The 20,977-nt window shown below is 47.5% G+C and overlaps 1 protein-coding gene across 3 annotated transcripts in view; it reads left to right on the top strand.

Moving 5' to 3' along the window:
* The window catches only part of NECTIN2 (nectin cell adhesion molecule 2), a 101,469-nt gene that overhangs the window by 24,863 nt on the left and 55,629 nt on the right, over positions 1–20,977 (top strand). The gene's annotated exons all lie outside the window — the stretch shown is intronic.

Consider the following 20,977-nt stretch of genomic DNA (forward strand, 5'->3'; position numbering starts at 1 on the left):
TAATTTGGGTTTTTTCTTAAAAAAGCAACACTTTCCTCCCTTGCCTTTTTGTCATGCTGAGGCATGGAGTCAAGAGACGGGGAGGAGGAGCTGCGCCCTGCTGTCAAGCGGTGAATTGGCAAAGGATTTTTGGAGACTGGGTGCAGAGCAGAACTAAGAACAAGTCTGGCAGCGCTTGGGTTTTGACAGCTTGCCTCCACTGTTGTTTTTTTCGTTCCACCCATCTACTCTCTTGTTTCCAGTAGCTATGATCTTGACTTGTGCTAAAGCAGGGCTCCTGTTTCCTAGCTCAGTCCAGAGCTTCGTCTGTCCCTGGCGTGATTGAACTCTTGATCCCGAACCAACTCTTGATCCTGTCTTCGCACCGGCCGTTCGTCTCCATCCCGCCCCGGGACACGAAGCGAGCCGCTCGCTGTCCGCTTGCCCGACGCTTGCGACTCCGTCAGGCTGCTGCCCTCATGCGCCACCCTCCGCCGCGCTCCCGTGGCAGCTGCCACATGCTGGCTTTGGGTGGGCAGTGGGGGCAGCAGCACCAAGGCGGCTGACTGCTGCCTTGCCTAGGCGCTGCGGAACCCAGCTGGAAGTGGCTTGTTCACTTTGCAGCCATGGCTCCTGTCCTCTCCAGTCAGCTCAGGGAGATCTGACTCCTCTGGGGAGGGGGAGATGCAGGCTTGATGTTTCGTGTTCCTGGGCATCTCCGCGCAGTCTTGGATGTGTCTGCTTGTCCTAGACTTGTGGGAACACTTAAGATTTTTTGGGGGGGGGCAGCATTGTGCTTCGAGTGGGCGCTATTGGCCCGCTATTTATTCATTTTCACTTGACTCATTGTTTTGCCGTGCAAAACAAATTGATCAGAATCGTTAAGTTTAAATAGGTTTGCATTTTAATTTTTTAGTAAGGTTTATAGAGACGTGGGTGGCGCTGTGGGTTAAAGCCTCAGCACCTAGGGCTTGCCGATCAAGAGGTTGGTGGTTCAAATCCCCGCAGCAGGGTGCGCTCCCGTTGTTCGGTCCCAGCGCCTGCCAACCTAGCAGTTCGAAAGCACTCTCGGGTGCAAGTAGATAAATAGGGACCGCTTACTAGCGGGAAGGTAAACGGCGTTCCGTGTGCGGCTCTGGCTCGCCAGAGCAGTGATGTCACGCTGGCCACGTGACCCGGAAGTGTCTTCGGACAGCGCTGGCCCCTGGCCTCTTGAGTGAGATGGGCGCACAACCCTAGAGTCTGTCAAGACTGGCCCGTACGGGCAGGGGTACCTTTACCTATAGAGAAAAATAAAAAACTTAATAACTTCCCTTTTTTAAACCAAACCAAGACTTTTATATATATATACACCATAAAAACACAAAAAAGGTGGGGGGAGAAAAATAATAGAAGGAAAGAGAAAGAAAGAATAGAAAAGAGGGGTGTTATATTAAATTGGACGAAGTGAATATTGTTTTTATACAGCGGACAGATGAAGAATTGGAAGTTCTTTACTTTCTGAATCTTATTTTTCTATCTTTCAAGTTTAAATGGGTTTGCACATCACCGATATATTCGCCTTTTCTGGACACAATGAGGAAACAATTGAGATAAAACCCTGCTGTTCGTTCTAGGAGAGAGATAAGCTTTAACATTTCCTCCGTTCTCTTTATCGCTCCTTATTACAATAGCACGACATATGAAATGTCATCAAAAGATAAATGAATGTTCTCATTAGGAAAGACCATAGCTCAGTGGCAGAACAATACAGTATACAGTGGTACCTTGGTTGTCAAGCTTAAACCATTCCGGGAGTCTGTTCGACTCCTGAAACCGTTCGAAAACCAAGGCATGGCTTCCGATCAGCTTCAGGAGCTTCCTGCACTCAAGTAGAAGCCACGTTGGATGTTCAGCTTTTGAAAAATGTTCGCAAACCGGAACACTTATTTCCGGGTTTGCGGCGTTCAGGAGCCAAAACATACGAGTATCAAGGTGTTCAAGAACCAAGGTATGACTGTACTTAGCATGCAAAATGCCCCAGGTGTAATACCTGGGAAGGAATCCCCATGGGAAGGCTGGAGAGCTGCTGCCAGTCTGTGTTGACACTACTGAGTTAGATGCACCAGTGACCTGACTTGTTAGAAGGCAGCTTCCTCTGTTACACAAACCTGCGTATTAAATTTGGCCCCTGCGCAAATTTTGTGCGGCTGATACATTGACATATTGTGCAGCTCCTAAGGACATGAGAAGTGTGCGAGATCAGACTAAATGTCCGCACAGTCCAGTGGCCGACCAGATGCCTTCGGGAAGCCCATAATAAGCAGTTCATGAGTATTCTCCCTGCTTGTGATTCACTGCAACTGGCATTTAGAAGAGCATGATTTCTGGCGGTAGAGGTATTGGTCTCGAATACCTCTAAACAGCCTGATTAGATCTTTGAGTTAAGATAACCAGGGTAGTCTGGTGGGTGATGCTGGATTTGTATTTGGATTGAGCACCGTGGGGACTTGGGTTTTGCAGAAGATGCAAAAGCTCCGTGGGCTCTCTGGGCTCTGATGAACAGGCAGCTGTTGACCAGTGGCAGAGGACATTTCATAGCACATTGCTGTTCTGTGCAAGTGCAGAACGCATCTAGAATTCCACACGCTGAGAATATGAGCTAAGTTTGCAAGATACGCTTGGAAATGCTGTGTGTGTTGTGTCCTTTCCACACCCACCCCAATCGCTGGCAGTCTTATCTGGTTTCTGAGATTGCATCAGACATTAGCTGCAATACTTTCAAGACCATCTTTTGTAGCCTTAAGGATTAAAACCTGATGCATTTCTAACATGAAGGTTTGGATTCTCTGGAAGACGGATTGTGTACCTAGCACTGTGTGTGTGTGTGTGTGTGTGTGTTTTGAATTGCAGAATATGCATTGCCCAGTCTTGTAAGCAGCTTCACCTTTTGGGGTGCCCCTGCTACTTCCAGCGTGGCATGCTGTGGCTTCACCCCACAGGGACAGATATTAGGTTAGTCTGCAAGATGGGAAGGGGAAGACAGAATCATAACTCTCACCCCAATTCCATACGCATGATAACATGCTGTTGATCTGGATTCCTGAAATTGAGGGAATGGAGACTCTTGAGAATCCCATGGACTGCAGGAAGATCAAACCTATCCATTCTTAGGGAAATCAGCCCTGAGTGCTCACTGGAAGGGCAGATCCTGAAGCTGAGGCTCCAATACTTTGGCCACCTCATGAGAAGTTAAGACTCCCTGGAAAAGACCCTGATGCTGGGAAAGATGGAGGGTGCAAGGAGAAGGGGACGACAGAGGGCGAGATGGTTGGACAGTGTTCTCGAAGCTACCAGCATGAGTTTGACCAAACTGCGGGAGGCAGTGGAAGACAGGAGTGCCTGGCGTGCTCTGGTCCAGGGGGTCACGAAGAGTCGGACACGACTAAACAACAACAAAGCTTGGATAGCTCAGTTGGTTAGAACGTGCCACTGATGATGCCAAGGTTGCAGGTTCGATCCCCATACGGGACAGCTGCATATTCCTGCATAGCAGGGGGTTGGAATAGATGACCCTCAGGGTCCCTTCCAACTCTACAATTCTATGATTTGAATAGCAAAACTGAGAAATATGGGCTGAGATGCCCCAAGTATATTATGTGGTTAATCCTGCCAAATTCATCAAATGGTTGGTCTCAAAGTTGTTGCAAAGCAATGTTTGGCCGATTCAGGGTGTGTGGTGCACAGTGGGGCATGGGGAGAAGGGACGAGGCTTGGAAAACTTTGCACAACTTTGAATGTAGTACTTTTCCTGTAGTTGCATGGCTTGGGCTGGGCTGGGTGTACTTCGTACCTTTAAAATTGGTTTTAAAAAGCCATATTGTGCAGCTTGGGTAAACGCATGCAGATTTATGCACAGGTTTCTTCAACATCTGTCTCTGAACAACTTATTCCGGTTTGATTCATCCGGCGAGGAGCAGCGGAAGGCTATGCATAGTGCTGAACCCTTGCTTCGTCTTCAGAGAATCGCAGCATGTGTTGCCGACTCGCATAAGGCACGAGTTCGAGAAACTTGCAGGGTTCTCGTCACTGAAACTTGAACTCTGCGGCCAATATCCCCGTTCTCTGCTTCTGCGGAATTGTGGGAGGCCCTGCTCTCTGAACCGCACCGAAAGTATCTGTGGCTTAAAATGTAGGACTGTCTATTTATAGCTGCTCGCGAAAAGTGCGTTCTTCGATATACCCACATCCTTGAGGGTTGCCTGTTCCCGCATCTACCCTTTTTGCCCTCTTTTTAAAAACCCACCCACCCCCATGCGAAAGCTGAATTTTTAATGCTCCTGCCTTACGCTCGATCTGTTTTCTTATTAAATTAGGGGGAACTTCATTCACGCTCTCCGAATTGCCCTGACTGCGGCGTGGGGCTACGGACGGGAATGTCGCTTCCCATTAGGGGCAGAGGCCTGTGCGCTTGGCTCCCTGGGATAATTGTCCTAGGGTGGGATGGGCTTCTTAAAACAAAACACAGCGGAAAAGAAAAGAAAAGCCCCTTCAGAATGTGGAAGCTGCGAGCCGGGAGGAGTGGGGGCTTTGTTACCCTGCGACTATTTTTATAAAAGCCGAACTGTGGCTTGTCTGTTTCCTTAGCAAAATCTTTCTTTCAGAGTGGAATTGTCTGGCGAAACCAGCCCGGAGCTTTCTTCTCTGGCTTTATACTGGAACACAGAGGAACATAATTACGGTCTATTTTTAAAACTATCCTTCGAGTAAGGACACAAGGGCTGCCACATTGGGGCAAAGCTTTGGTCCATCTTGTCTACCATTCTGCTTCTGATTATGACTTTATCTATTTGCCGGCAGATGCACATAGTAGTGTTGCGTGGAATATTTGCCAGGTTTGGCTCGTGTGTGTGTGTGTGTGTGTGTTGTGTACAGTCACCTAGTTCAGTATTGCCCAGGGCTGTTGTAGCTGCTGCTTTCTCCTTCTTGAATCGGTTGTGTGGGCTATCCTGCTTAATTGATGAGTTTGCCACACATTTCACGAACAAGCTAGCTCACTCAGTAGAGCACAAGACTCTCAGTCTCAGGGCTGTGGGTTCGAGCCCCACGTGGGGCGAAAGATTCCTACATTGCAGGGGGTTCATCTAGATGACCCTCAGGGTCCCTTTGACTATGATTCTAAGATGATACTTTGGCACTGCTCATGTGACAGCTTGACCAGAATTTTTCTTTTTTTAAATTGTGTGGTTCACCACATCCAGTAAGGTTTGGCCATAGGGACAATTTTAAAATTAATAGGGGAACACTTTTTAAATTTTCTTTTAGCAAGGGGTGCCAAAAAGGAGATGTCCTTTTTTCAGCACTGCAGAAAAGTTCCCAAATAATGATGAGTTTAGGTTCAGCCTTAGTTGCATCCCACCCCCACCCCCACCCCCACCCCTTTCCCTCTCTAAGAAGCTTAAGAAGTCCACTTTGAACATGAGTGCATTGTGTACCCACCTCAACAAATCAAAGCTGTCTCTTAAAGAAGTTTGTGTTCCATGTACAGCAGGGATTTTTTTACGATTTGGCACAGCGTGTGACCTCTGGAGGATCGTTGCTTCGCTTCAGAAACCTAGCCAAGCTTGCAGAGATGTGAACTGATAGGCTAGGTGTGTATTTCAACATTTTGCAAAAATGCGGAGTTTGGTTTCGAAAGGTATAATTTCAGTGGCCTTGAAAACGTGTTCCCTTTGGGGTATTTTTGGGGTGGGTGTGTTTGTGTGGAGAGTAGACACAACATGCCTGCTTGTTAAGATCTTTAGCAGAGAGGCTTGGGTTTCATGTCACCCCAAGATTAGAAGTGCGGTTGTTGATGACACAGAACCAGGAGCGCATTGACAGTATAGCTTATGGCACCAATACCCAATTTCCAGGCCACAACCTTACTTTAACCCCAAAATGCATGGCAACTCCTCTCTCTCTCTCACACACACACCCACACACCCACAAACCCACACCCACACCATGTGTTTGCATGGCAATGGTGTTGCTGTTGATGCCAGGCTGTGTTAGAAACTCAGATATATAAACTAGGTGCCAAATGGCTCCTTTAACCAAGGCTACAGTCACCGAAATGGAATGTCTAGTTGCCATTTTGGGGCAAGACAGATCTAAAGTCTTATTTTTCAAATGGTAGATTGACTATGATTGACTATCAGTTAAGCATCTGGCTAGTTCAGATGACAACCTGGAGCTAGTTTTAAGAACTTTGGGAATGTAAAGAAGAAAAGTCACTTGATCCAGGGACAGTCCACATATATATATTGGCCTTTTCCGGCCTCCTTTTCTTAAAGGTGACTGTTCCTGCTCAGGCTGCACAGGAAAGGCATTTTGGTTCCAGAAATTCATTCCGATTGTGCAGATGGAATATAACTGATAGAATTCTACAGGGTGGGCTATTAGTGTGTGAAAGCAGGCCAGATCCAATGATCCTCCACCAGATGGTGGAGATGTCAGGCACCATCCCTCCTGGCTCCCAGGCATCTTCACTTGGTTGCAAGTGGTCAAAAGCTAGGTGCAAAATGCGCCTGGCGCCTGGCTAATTTCGAACCCTGCTCTCTCCCCATGTGTTTGCATGGCGGTAGCGCTGCTGTCCATACCAGGTCTGGTTGAACCCCAGTGGCTTAGGTCAGGGATGTTGAACTTCCAAGAGACTGTGATCTACTCCTGTAGAGTATTCCTTTCCTGTGTTACTAGAATATGGCCTTCCTGCGTTCCTTTCTGCGTTCCGGTGATAAACAGGGGATGTATATAGTTAGATAGGAAGGTCATGACATCACTTAGAGACTCGGAGCTATCCGTGCCAGGGTTGTTTGGAAGGCAATGTGCAGAAATACCACCTACGCAGGATCTCTAAGAATTCAACAGGAAGACAACGCAGGAAGGCCATATTCTAGTAATACAGGAAAGGAATACTCTACATACACCCACTATAAAAACACTGGCAGTGATCTACCCATTGGATTGACCAAAGTTGTTGAGCTTTTTTCTTCTTTTTCGGCGATCCATCAGGATCACACGATCGACCGGGAGTACCCAGCGATCGACCGGTAGATCGCAATCTACTGGTTGGACATCCCTGGCTTAGGTTATTATTATTATTATTTCGCTGTGCGGTTACAATTATGTTATTGGCTTTTGGCTTTGACTTTTGTTTGTTCCTGGCTCTCTCTCTTCATTTTCACTTGAGGTTTGCTTTGTGCCGTGTTGCGCTCACTAATTCATCCTGTTCTTTATTGTTTCATGCTGCAGCGTATATATAAATTTCGCTACCTTGAAGGGCCGACAAACAGAGGAGTGGTTCAGAAATGCTTATGAAAGCTTTCCCTTTCTAAAAGTCTGCTTAAACAAGGACTCAAACCCAGAAGGGGGGCTTAGGAGGATGTGGAGGACCCCAGTAGCACCATGGCTCTGCCTGTGACTTGGGGGGGGGGGGGAGTACTTATTTTGCATGAATTATCCCACTTCAATGCAGAGTTACTTATCTGAATATTTAACTCAAGGTTTTAGGATTCAGATTTGTGTGGCGCAGGTGCTGGATTAAAATCTGGACTTAATTAGGTGCAGACTTTTGGAAGGGCCGTTGCATATGAGCACAGCCTGCTTAGGGACCAAGGTGAGGTCAAGGTTTAGGGGTTGCCTGTAATTTTCCTGTTTGAAGCCAGAAATGTGTTCATCGCACAGCATTCTTAGTAATAGAATTGATCAAGTTGAACCATTGGAGCCATTTTGAACCTGCACTGACAGAGGGCCTTTTCCAAAGTTACCTCAGCGGCGAGGAAGTTGCTGATGAGAGAGCCAGTGTGGTGTAGTGGTTAAGAGTGGTGGACTCGTAATCTGGTGAACCGGGTTCGATTCCCCACTCCTCCACATGCAGCTGCTGGGTGACCTTGGGCCAGTCACACTTCTCTGAAGTCTCTCAGCCCCACTCACCTCACAGAGTGTTTGTTGTGGGGGAGGAAGGGAAAGGAGATTGTTAGCTGCTTTGAGACTCCTTCGGGTAGTGATAAAGCGGGGTATCAAATCCAAACTCCTCCTCCTCCTCCTCCTCCTCCTCCTCCTCCTCCTCCTCTTCTTCTTCTTCTTCTGTTTGTTTTTAACACGGCTCTGGTGTTTTAGGAACCCCAAAGTACAGTTAATGGCACATGTCAGCACCACTTCTCAAACTCTTCAGGTGGAAGAGCCCTTTTTTTGCAGGACAGCAACTACCTCATTTTTCACATTTTGGGTTCCGAAAGACCCCTTGTGTCAAACTATGCCACGCCGGAGCACTGGGGTGTAGTGGTGGCAAGATTTGATTTATGTGTTGAATTTATACACCAACCTTCCTCTCCAAATGTGGCCCAGGGCAGCAAACAACAAAAGAGTAACAACATCTTTAAAAACAAACAAAAAATCACTTCCAGTACAGAATGCAGACTGCGAAAGACCTCAGCTTCTAAGGCTTGTTAAAAGAGGAAGCTCTTGGCAGGTGCTGGAAAGACAACGGAGTCTGTCGAACATTCAAGGGGAAGGAATTCCAGAGGGCTGGAATTCGTGTGATGTGCAAGAACAGACCTCCTGGTAAGATGGCCTTTGCAGGAGGCCGTTGCCTGCAGAGAGCAGTGATCGCCTGGGCACATAAAGGGAGAGGCGATCTTTCAGGTATCCTGGTCCCAAGCTGCATAGGTTTTATTTTATTTCATTTATTGAATTTATATCCCACACTTTTTCTCCTAGGAGCCCAAAGTGGTATGTACAAGGTTCTTCCATTCACTTAATCCCCACTGCAACCCTGTGTGGTAGGTTAGACTGAGAGGCTGTGATTCGCCCATAGTGTTAGAAACTCTCATATATCAGATAAGCAACAAAAGGCACCTTAAAGGTTACGGGTCAACACAGGGGAATGTCTGTGCGCCTTCCCGCCTGCAATGACTGTTGTTGTTGTTGTTGTTGTTGTTATTGTTATTTATATACTGCTTATACTGTATTTTTTGCTCTATAAGACTCGCTTTTTCCCTCCTAAAAAGTAAGGGGAAATGTGTGTGCGTCTTATGGAGCAAATGCAGGCTGTGCAGCTATCCCAGAAGCCAGAACTGCAAGAGGGATTGCTGCTTTCACTGCGCAGCGATCCCTCTTGCTGTTCTGGCTTCTGAGATTCAGAATATTTTTTTTCAATTTTTCCTCCTCCAAAAACTAGGTGCGTCTTGTGGTCTGGTGCGTCTTATAGAGCGAAAAATATGGTATTTTAAATAAAAATTTCAAAGCAGTTTGTAACACGTTAAAGCATAAAATAAAACAATCCATCTTGCCTTCCCCATATATATTTACCTACTTAATTTATATATCTTCCCCATAGCAGAAGGGCTCTAGGGAGCCAGTGTGTGGGGTGGTGGTTAGAGTGTCGAGCTCAGACCTGGGAGATCAGGGTTCAAACACCCACTCAGTCCTGACGCTCACTGGGTGGTCTTGGAGTCAGGCACGGCCTCTGAAGCTACCTCACAGGGTCGTTGTGGGGGTTAACTGAGGAAGGGGGCCTGAATCCTCTACTTCTTGGAAATAAAGGTGGAATGTAAATGAGGTCTTCTCCCGGAGGGGCCAGCCAGATGGAGATGGCCGTTGCCAGCCCCGCATCCAGAGATCTCCACATTGTGGTCGCAATTGTGGACCCACGCCAGTCACAAAATGTGCTGGGCTCCTTTCTAACACGGCTCGCCTTGTGAGCTTTGCAGCCAAGTGGGTATTTGAACCCTGGTCTCACAGGTCAGCCAGTGTCCGGTGCGCTAACCACTGCACCGCCACAAATTTTCCCCACCCTAAATGAGCGACTCAGCCCATCAAAACTGAGGCAATAAAGAGGCTTTCTTGGCCAGCTTGTGGGGGGGAATTGCAGCACAGGAGCCTCCAAATTGAAGCAAGGCTCGGTTTAACAGACAGTGCTGTTCTGCAGGGATTCTGGGAATTGGAGGCCTGTTGTCGGGCAGCTGTGTGGGCTGCGTGTGACCTCTTGCCTCCCTTTTCTTTCTCTCGTTCGTCCTCCTTTCTCTTTTTAGAGCTTCCTTCCCTTCTGCTTAACTTGCTTGGCTAGGCAGGACAGTGTGGATGGAAAGATGAGCGAGAAAGAGCCAGGCAGATGGCAGCAGAGGTGGTGGTGACTAAGCTAAAATCCTGTTTTGACATATATTTATTTTTCGTCCCTGCCTTTTCCTTATGGGAAAAGCCTTTTAGTCATAGCCGGCATTTAGCGGCGGCGGCGGTCACCCGGAACCTCTCACCCCGCGTTTCTCACCACGAATGTGGTTAGGCTGAGAAATGGTGGCCGGCCAAAGGTCACACAGCAGGCTGTGTGGTTGAGCGGGGATTCGAACCCAGGACGTCCTGTCTCCTAGGGCGTTGCGCTCTCATCTCATCTCATCGAGCTCTATGGGTTCCCAACTCCTTCCTTCACTGCCTGCCTTTCCTTTCCTTAGACGAAGAAGAATTGCAAAACTAACGATGGCTACCCACCTTCTCTCTCTCAGTGGGCCAGGAAAGACGACCATGGTATATACTGACAACCAGGGTTAGAAACTGAGATATATAATCTAATTGCCAAACCTAGGTTATGGTTGCCACAATGGAATGGCTAGGCACTCTTTTTCTCCCCGGTGGAATTTATTTTATTTTTTTCATTTAATTTGTATACTGCTTTGTACCTCGGGTTACATACGCTTCAGATTACATACACTTCAGGTTACAGACTCCACTAACCCAGAAATAGTACCTCGGGTTAAGAACTTTGCTTCAGGGTGAGAACAGAAGTCGTGCTCCGGCGGCGCAGCAGCAGCGGGAGGCCCATTAGCTAAAGTGGTGCTTCAAGTTAAGAACAGTTTCAGGTTAAGAACGGACCTCCGGAACGAATTAAGTACTTAACCTGAGGTACCACTGTATTTCAAAGAACAAATCTCAATGCGGTTTACAACGCATCAAAACATCAAACGAAGCAATCCAGAACAAAACAAATTTCAAGCTTCAAGGGAAAATATTTCAGATATTTCTCTAAGTGATGCTTTGCTTTCCCCAGTCGCCAGCCCAGCATCCAGAACTCTCCATGTGGTTGCGATAGGACCCGTGCCAGTTGGAAAACGCGCCTGGCGCCTGGCTAATTTCTAACACCGCTGGCAACGTTGATTTTCTTGCAGGTCCCAGGTTCAGAAGGCCCCACCTCTGCAGAATCTACCCCATGCCGATTCTTCCAATCCTTCCTTTTTCCCGCTTTGCCGTCTGTGAGCTTCTGCAACCGCTTGTTAGTGCCTCAGCGTCCTAAAGGCAGGTCAGGTTCGAGAGGAACTGGCACGCAATTACACAACCATCTCATTAATCCAAAAGGCCTTGGGAACATTTTTTTTTAAATGCTGGGAAAACAACCTTTAAAGAAGCAGGAGCGAAGCTAGCATTGGGTTGCATGGGCGTTTGAGGCCGGATAGGGAGTCCAGTAATTTGGGTTTCGTCTCTGTCTCCCTGCACATATGTTCTGGGAATATGGTCTAAGGAAGTCTGAGCAGCGTGAAATACTTCATTTTGCAACTCTCTCCCGCCCCGCTTTATCGCAGCGCTGTGAGCAAAACTGGTATCTTTCTCTCCCCTTGGTGCAATCTGCCATCATGTTTCTGATGTGGATTTGTATAAACCTTTAAAAGGTTATTTATTCTTAAGGCCAACTGTTAGCCGTGGGGGCATCTTTGACAAGGTTATGAATCCATATTACCGTATTTTTCGCTCTATAAGACGCACCAGACCACAAGACGCACCTAGTTTTTGGAGGAGGAAAACAAGAAGAAAAATATTCTGAATCTCAGAAGCCAAGAAGAGCAAGAGGGATTGCTGCGCAGTGAAAGCAGCAATCCCTCTTGCAGGCTTCTGTGATAGCAGCACAGCCTGCATGTGCTCCATAAGACGCACACACATTTCCCCTTATTTTTTAGGAGGGAAAAAGTGAGTCTTATAGAGCAAAAAATACGGTACTTTGCACGTGCATGCTTTTTTACACACACACACACACACACACACACATTTAACACACTTCCTCCTGCAACCACCTCTTTGTGATGTTATCTCGTTTTGCCCCAGTCTCTCTTAGCTTCTTTGGCTGGGGGATGAAACCTGCAAACTGCCAACCACACATCTGGGGCGTAGGGCGGCGGCAGATGCCCAGCAGCTGTGGAAGCTCTGCTTGCCATCTGGTTGAGTTGCCATGTCCTATAGGGCTGGTGGACATGCTTAGCTCCCAAGGCCTCTGCATGTAAAACCCGAGTGGATTCGATTTCGTTCACAAAGGCTTGAGTTGACCATGGTAGCGACTTGCTCCCCCCCATCTTTTCAACTGTTCAAAGTGCTTTAACATGCACTATTTCAGTAATCCTTACAAAATCCTGCGTGCAAGACCAGCATTTGCATAATGCAGATGAGGCGATGGAAGTGAGAACACTGGCTTATCTCAAGGCCCACAAGTAATGCGGTTTGCAGCAGAGGTGAGACTGGAACCAGGGATTTTGTCTTGCACGTTCAAGGCTACCCTAATTTAAACGATGGTGGGGTTTCTTTCTCTCTCTTTTTTTAAGGGTGCTGCAAAATGTTTTATCTTCTGAATGCTGTCACTCTTCCTGGATTGGGAGATGCAGCCAAAGCACCAAATATGCAAACTGATTTTTATTTTCCTGCACAGAACCCCACCCTCCGACCAGCAGGGTTTATGTGAGTTCTCAGAAAGAACAATCTCAGTAGGATACATCATGACACAGTTCATAGGTCAGCATTGGCCTCCCTTTTTCGTTTGTCCCCATCTTAAAATGATGGAGGCTGGTGCTGCACCAGAAGAGCTGTCCTTGATGTGTGTCTGATTTCTCTCTGCCTGCTCCCATTTTTTTTTTTTGTTAATAAAAAAAGCCTTTGCTTTTCACATTGTGTGCTCTCTCTCCCTCCCTCCCTCCCTCCCTCCCTCCCTCCCTCCCTCCCTCTGCTTTGAAAAGCATCTTCTAAGCCAAACAGGAAACCATCTGATATGGTTTGGGGGTAGCAGGGAGAAGAACAATAAATGTGTGTGTTTTTTAAAAAAAAAAAGAAAGAAAGAAAAGAAGAAAGGACAGTCTGAATGGTGAGGGCAGACAGACTGTGGGAACCTCGTCAAGTTAACCTCTGAGCTTATCTGTTCTCTGGTACAGGTGTTTTCAGACCCTGAACTCATTGTCTCTTGTCGCTGATTGACGGGGCTTCCTGAATTTCTGTGTCTGGATGTGCATGCAGGAAAAAGGAACTTCAAAACTGGGGTGGGTGGGTCTTGTGGTACTTCTATTTTTCTGCCACATCCCTCTCTCATTCCATGAGGCCTTGAACTTGTGTCTTTTGTATCTATGCCTCCCCCTCCAAAAAAGCCCCCCCCCATACAAGCTGTTCTTTTGCAGGTGCAAAAGCTGATAATTGAGTCCACAAGTAACTACAGTATGTTCTGTTGTTGTTGTTGTTTAGTCGTTTAGTTGTGTCCGACTCTTCGTGACCCCAAGGACCAGAGCACGCCAGGCACTCCTGTCTTCCACTGCCTCCCGCAGTTTGGTCAAACTCATGCTGGTAGCTTCGAGAACATTATCCAACCATCCTCTGTCGTCCCCTTCTCCTTGTGCCCTCCATCTTTCCTAACATCAGGGTCTTTTCCAGGGAGTTTTCTCTTCTCATGAGGTGGCCAAAGTATTAGAGCCTCAGCTTCAGGATCTGTCCTTCCAGTGAGCACTCAGGACTGATTTCCTTCAGAATGGATACGCTTGATCTTCTCGCAGTCCATGGGACTCTCAAGATTCTCCTCCAGCACCATAATTCAAAAGCATCAATTCTTTGGCGATCAGCCTTCTTGATGGTCCAGCTCTTACTTCCATACATCACTACTGGGGAAACCATAGCTTTTACTATACGGACCTTTGTTGGCAAGGTGATGTCTCTACTTTTTAGGATGCTTTCTAGGTTTGTCATTGCTTTTCTCCTAAGAAGCAGGCGTCTTTTAATTTCGTGAGTGCCAGTGTGGTGTAGTGGTTGAGAGCGGTAGTCTTGTAATCTGGGGAACCGGGTTCGCTTCCCTGCTCCTCCACATGCAGCTGCTGGGTGACCTTGGGCCAGTCACACTTCTTTGAAGTCTCTCAGCCCCACTCACCTCACAGAGTATTTGTTGTGGGGGAGGAAGGGAAAGGAGAATGTTAGCCGCTTTGAGGCTCCTTAAAGGAAGTGAAAGGCGGGATATCAAATCCAAACTCTTCTTCTTCTTCTTCATCTGCAGTGATCATGGAGCCCAAGAAAGTAAAATCTCTCACTGCCTCCATTCCCCCCTTCTATTTGCCAGGAGGTGATGGGACCAGTATGTTCTGACTTGCCCCCAAATATCCTTTATCTTTCCCCAATCCCCATTGCTCTCCCATTTCCACATTTCCCCTTGCATTATATCCTTCGGGGCAGCCAGAGCCTGGTTTGCACATCATTTTTTAAACCACCATGAAACCAAATTATGGCTTAAATGTGAACGTTCTGCTTGCCAGGTGCTTGTTTGTGAAATCTCAGGTGCTGCCGCACGCACCGCTGGGAGCTAAGCCACTGTCTGCCTTTAGTATTAGGCCCACAACCCCAAGCTCATGGTTTGTTTACCTCTGAACAAACCATAAGGAGGAGCCAAGGTTAGTTCCCGGCTTACTGCTCATGGTTTGTTCGAAGAATACCAAGCACCAGCGCCCAGGTTTGGAGGCAACACTAAGCTAGACTGTGGCTGGGCTTGCAGCATGGCAGGAATGCGGGAGGAGCAAAAATCCCCAGCAATTTCAGTGCTGCATGTTCACATTTTAAACCTTAGTTTTCCCTTTGTAGTGATGTGTGAATAAGGCCAGTTTGGTGGAAGTGGAGAGAAGGAACTTTCAAAACTTTCTCTCTCTCCTTTTAGCAGAGTAGCTGCTGTTGTCTGTTTTTGAAACTCGGCGACTTTTTCCAAGTACCTCTCTGGATTCCAGCCACTATCTTTCAGCTAAAATGGAAAAACCAGGTTCTCTTGCTTCTTCCTAATTTGTGTCTTGTTTTTTTGCTGATGCTCAGGTTCCGGCCGGCAGGTTCTGGTGCTGTAAACCCGTCCCCTGCCCCCTGCCCCGGTCTGTGTGGCTGTGAACTGTTCCATCGCCTGCCTTTTTGCCTCTCCCTCCATCCAGACTGCTTTGTAACAAAGCTCCATAATGCGAACCATTGTTCTAAACTGATAAAATATGACCCTGGTAAATGTACCGCGCCGGCAGCTTTTGTCAACAGGGGCTCTATGCGCCTCCCCACCCCCTGGCACAAAATGGAGCTGAAATCTTTTGGCTGGCAGCCTGTGGGGAGATGGATGCCTTTTGGACCCAGGACTGCGGGGTTCCGGTTGCAGCCTGCATTTAGAAGGGAAGCAATGGGGGATTAATAACAGCCGCACGAGTGGGAAATGGCTTCCCTCACCTGTTTCTGCTGGGCTGTGAAGTGTGAAGAGCTTATTAGTTGAAATGTTCCATACCCAACTCCCCTTCTCCAACACACGCATCTTGTGCCGCCTCTGGGGTGAACACTTCCTTGTTGCTTGTCGTCCGTCCCCCCCCACGGTCAAAAACGGGATGTGTGTTGCAACATACCTGAGCCACGTGGGACGTTGTAGTACAAGATGTAAGCAAAGTTCCCCAGGAGGCAGCCTGCGAGACGGGTAGAGTCCTGGCACCCCTGGAAGGCTTGGATTTCAAGGACACACAACACCGATTTGGAGAGGGAGGGGATGGCTTTGTCGTCCTTCTCTATGCTGCTCTGTTAGGTATTGGCAGCAGGGTTCAAAATTAGCAGGGCGCATTTTGTGACTGGCGCAGGTCCAATTGCAACCACGTGGAGAACTCTGGGTGTGTCAGGCTAGGGACAGTCATCTCCATCTGGCTGGCCCCTCCGGCTTTCTTAAGCAGGTCAGCTGAAGAGCTCATTTATTGCATCCGTATCCCACCTTTGTCTCCCAAGAAGCACATGATTCAGGCCCCCTTCCTCGGTTAATCCCCACAACGACCCTGTGGGGTGTGACTGACTCCAAGGACTGACTCCAAGAGGCTGTGATTGACTCCAAGGACTGACTCCAAGAGGCTGTGACTGACTCCAAGGACTGACTCCAAGAGGCTGTGACTGACTCCAAGGACTGACTCCAAGAGGCTGTGATTGACTCCAAGGACTGACTCCAAGAGGCTGTGACTGACTCCAAGGACTGACTCCAAGAGGCTGTGACTGACTCCAGGGACTGACTCCAAGAGGCTGTGATTGACTCCAAGGTCACCCCGTGAGCGTCAGGACTGAGTGGGGATTTGAACCCTCATCCCCCAGGTCCAAGTCCGACACTCTAACCACTAGCCCACACTGCCTTCCTAGAGTCCTTTTGCTATGAGGCAGCTCTATAAACTAAGTAGTTAAATAAATACGGAGAAAGCAACATGGCACTTAGAGAAGGATCTGAAATGTTCCCCTCGAAGCTTGAATTTGTTTTATTCTGGGTTGTTTTATTTGATGTTTTAATGTGTTGTGAGCCACTTTGAGATTTTTTCCCTTTAAAATATGAAGTGGTATAGAAATGAAATTAATAAGAATAAACCTTGCTGGGGGAAATGGTTTCGTAAGCACCATAGCCCGCGTTTAGGGTGCCACGTTCAGCAATTATGGTGCCCTTTAGCGATTACCTTCTATATCTATGAGTTTCCAGGGCTTATTTTCAGCCGGAAGTTGACGCAACTCTGTTCCGACACCTCTCAGGTGGGCACCACTGCCGTAATAAGAGAACAGGGAAGCCATTCGTAGTGAGTTCCGGCATTTCTTTTTCTAGGGGGGAAAAAATAGCGCTGTGAGTTTCTAACACTGGTTTGAAGTATCCAGCCGATACCCTTGCTTAATCCTGCCAGTGTGCGATAGCTGAAGACATTTTGCCGTCTTGAGGCAGAAAACATAACATGCCAAACAGTTTGCCACTCTGAAACGGTTCCTCCCAAATCTGCTGCCCTGATGTGAATATGGCCATTATGTGGCGCAGGCCCCATCCCTATTTTAGATTGCCCTAAAACTGGGTCACCTTAACTCTTCCCACCCACCCCCTCCACCTTTATTCTGCAATGTGTGCCATGCTGCTCTTGTGGTTAGGCTGTAGCCAGACACTCTCCATCTGGCCTGTCGCTGCTTATGGTCTTTTGTGGGGGGCAGAGAAAGAAGTGTCATGTCCGCTGCTGGGCATGTCGTGGTGGTGGGGGAGCGAGTGGCTGTGGCGGCAGGTGAAGCTTATAAAAATGGGCATTTTAGCATTTGCGGGCAGCAGATGCAAACTGTTGAGTTTCATTTCATTCCTGCCAGTATATTATTAAGGAAACACATAAAGCGTCCCGGTCAAATCCTTTCATAAACAAGAACGCGAAGCACACCTAAGCTAAGCATTAGTTGGAGCCATAATGGTTATGAGCTGGAAGTCCCTGGTTGAAATCTCAACCTGGCCATGAACTCTCTCTGGGTAACCTTAGGCAAGCTGCCATTTCTGGTCCTTGGTGTCCTCCCCCCCCCCTCCCCACTGCAATATGGGGATGATAGGTCAGTATTATCTACAGGCTTATTGTGAGGATTATGGAGATAATAATATATGCAAAGTGCTTTGAGCAATGTAAATACTAAGTGCTTCTATTATTACTGTGAATGCAGCCTGGGTCTCTCGTCCCTAGCCTCCCTGGAATAGCTCATCTCACTCTTTTGAGACAAAAGGTTGTGCTGAGTAATTCAAGGGTAGCCAGTTTTATGGGATTAATTTTAGTTTGGGAGAGCTGTATGCCTCGAAAGGGAATCAGCAGGGCTGTGTTGATCCCATGTCACCTGCCAGAGCGGGGTTTTGGCATCTGATGATGAACTTGGCATTTTTAAAAAAAGTTTCTAGTCCCTGTGGCTGTGGTGTGTGCGCGCCTGTGTGTGTGCTGAGTTTCAAAAGCGTGTGGACGCGGCCCTGTGTAATCTGCTTGCCACTTAACAGATGTGTTGGGTAGGTCTGGGCGAGGGATCAGTAGGTTGTCCCCAAAACCGGTTTGAAGTCTGTATCGTAATATCAGTTTCCTAATTTTTCGATCTGGCAATGTATTGCGGATCATGATTTGCGTGTGCGTGCTATGCAAAAATCACCATGTGGGAAAAACCGCGAAGTCAGCCAATGCTTCTACATAGCTCCATCCTTATTTCAGGCATTGTGATATATATATTGTGATGATTAGCTGGTGATATGTTGCGATGTTGAAAACCAGATATTGCCCAGCCCTACGGTTGGGACATTTTGTGATTTTGTGTGGTACGTGTGTGTTTACAGGGATTCAAAGCCTTGTACAGCGGTACCTTGGTACTCGAATGGCTTGGCTCCCAAACAAAGCAGCTCCTGAATGTCGCAAACCCAGAAGTAAGCGTTCCCGTTTGCAAACATTTTTCGGAAGCTGAACGTCTGACGTTCTTCCGCTTGAGTTCAGGAAGTTCCTGCAGCTGATCGGAAGCTACGCCTTGGTTTTTGAATGGTTTCGGGAGTCGAACGGACTCCTGGGACGGATGAAGTTCAAGAACCAAGATACCACTGTATAGCTTTTCCGCTCCAGAAGCAGAATCAAAACATGAGCAGCAAGAGGCAGACTTCATTTGGTTTTGCATGGCTTTCAGTGAGAAGAGCGCTGGAGTTAGGTCTTTTGCTACAGGTGCTCTTGATGCAGATGTTTCGCTTTTTGGGTGAATTAGTGCAAAGTTCACATTCATACAACATCTACCCATGCTACCTTAAGGGTCTATAAATTTGCTTATATTTCTCTCTCTCTCTGGTGACTGCATCCTGGGGGAAGCATCCATTTTCGCCATTTAGCCAGTGAGTGCATTGAACAAAATGGGCGCAGGAGTGTGTGTTAAATGGAGCGTGTCTCGATTTGCTATTGTAACCCAGGCAGCCCAAATGCTGGTGCTAAGAGTCCCCTCTCTGCGTGCATCTGCGGCTTGCTTGGCCTGTGTGTGTCGTTTGAGTGTGCTTCACCCTCCAGGGGCAGAGTGTGGCAGCACTTTGCAAACTGCACACTCTCCTCCTTTTACTTATTCATGGCCTGCCCGTCGGAAGAGATCCTCGTCTGCCGAGTGGTGCTTGGACAGCCTGGGATTCTCAAAAGGTTCCTGCTAACCTGAATCTGACAGTCAGTGATTCAGCAGCGCCGCTTCGGCGCAGAGAACAGAAGCAAGCCCTTTTTGCTAGTTTTGCAGTGGTTTAGAGTTGTCCCTTCTAGCAGAAGCATCCTTTCTCCATGCTTAATCCCCGTTTTGCATCCTTCCTGGAGTCGGAATGGGGAGCCACCAACTCTCCATTGGTCAAGGATTGCAGAAGTTGTAATCAACTATGTCCGAAGCGACGCAAGTTCCTGACCCCTGGTCTGCAGTGTTCCTGCTTTTTGAACCTGTATCGGAGCAGTGTATTGTGGGCACCACAGTTCCAGAAGGACACTGGCAAACTGGAACGTGTCCAGAGGAGGGCAACCAAAATGGTCAAAGGCCTGGAAACGATGCCTTATGAGGAACGGCTAAGGGAGCTGGGCATGTTTAGCCTGGAGAAGAGGAGGTTAAGGGGTGATATGATAGCCATGTTCCAATATATAAAAGGATGTCACATAGAGGAGGGAGAAAGGTTGTTTTCTGCTGCTCCAGAGAAGCGGACACGGAGCAATGGATCCAAACTACAAGAAAGAAGATTCCACCTAAACATTAGGAAGAACTTCCTGACAGTAAGAGCTGCTTGACAGTGGAATTTGCTGCCAAGGAGTTTGGGGTTGTCTCCTTCTTTGGAGGTCTTTAAGCAGAGGCTTGACAACCATATGTCAGGAGTGCTCTGATGGTGTTTCCTGCTTGGCAGGGGGTTGGACTCGATGGCCCTTGTGGTCTCTTCCAACTCTATGATTCTATGATTCCATTTTGTCCAATCATGGATGTGCGTTGAGGCACTGTGGTGCAGCCACACAAGTTTGGGCCTTACAGCTGGGCTGTATATACACGGTCAAAGTGTTCCACTCCCTGTAATAATAATAATAATAATAATAATAATAATAATAATAATGGTTAATTATTTACACCCTACCCATCTGGCTGGGTTTCCCCAGCCACTGTGGGCAGCTTACAACAGTATACAGTGGTACCTTTGGTAACATACGCTTGAGGTTACAGACTCCGCTAACCCAGAAATAGTACCTCGGGTTAAGAACTTTGCTTCAGGATGAGAACAGAAATCGTGCTCCGGCGGTGGCAGGGGGAGGCCCCATTAACTAAAGTCGTGCTTCAGGTTAAGAACAGGTCCAGGAATCAGGGTGTTTTTACATGAGTAGAATGTGTGCTTTTATTTAAAATCCATCTCTGGGTTATTTGTGGGGCCTGCCTGGTGTTTTTACATGAGTAGAATGTGTGCTTTTATTTAAAATGCATCTCTGGGTTATTTGTGGGGCATAGGAATTCGTTGTTTTTTTCACCAAAATATAGTCCGGCCCACGGCTGAAAAAGGTTGCTGACCCCTGATTTGGAGGGTCACAGGTTCACCACCCCGACTTAAAGGTTGTATACAGCAGCAGGAATATTGTATGTGTTTAGATACTGTTGTCAAACTTGTTTTATCTGCTTATTTATTTATTTTTAACCTCCCCGGCTGTGTTGGAGAAAGTTTGAGAGACTTTATATATCTATCTATCTATCCCATCCTTCCTCCGCCAGGAGCCGGGCTGCTGCTTGATAAATTAGCCTCTTGGAGACTTGAGCAACCCCGTTCTAAAGGGAGGACGGGACAGGATTCTTGGCAAGGTTAGGATATTTCCACTCCTGGAAAGAACAGCGGTGCTTTTAAGAGTGTTTTCATTGTGATTATCTCTTCAGTGTCTAATGGTTGTAGTGATGTTATCAGCACAGTTCCATCCTCCTCTCTTTA

The sequence above is a fragment of the Podarcis tiliguerta genome, assembly GCF_965153285.1.
Source record: "Podarcis tiliguerta genome assembly, chromosome: 8".
Classification (NCBI taxonomy): domain Eukaryota; kingdom Metazoa; phylum Chordata; class Lepidosauria; order Squamata; family Lacertidae; genus Podarcis; species Podarcis tiliguerta.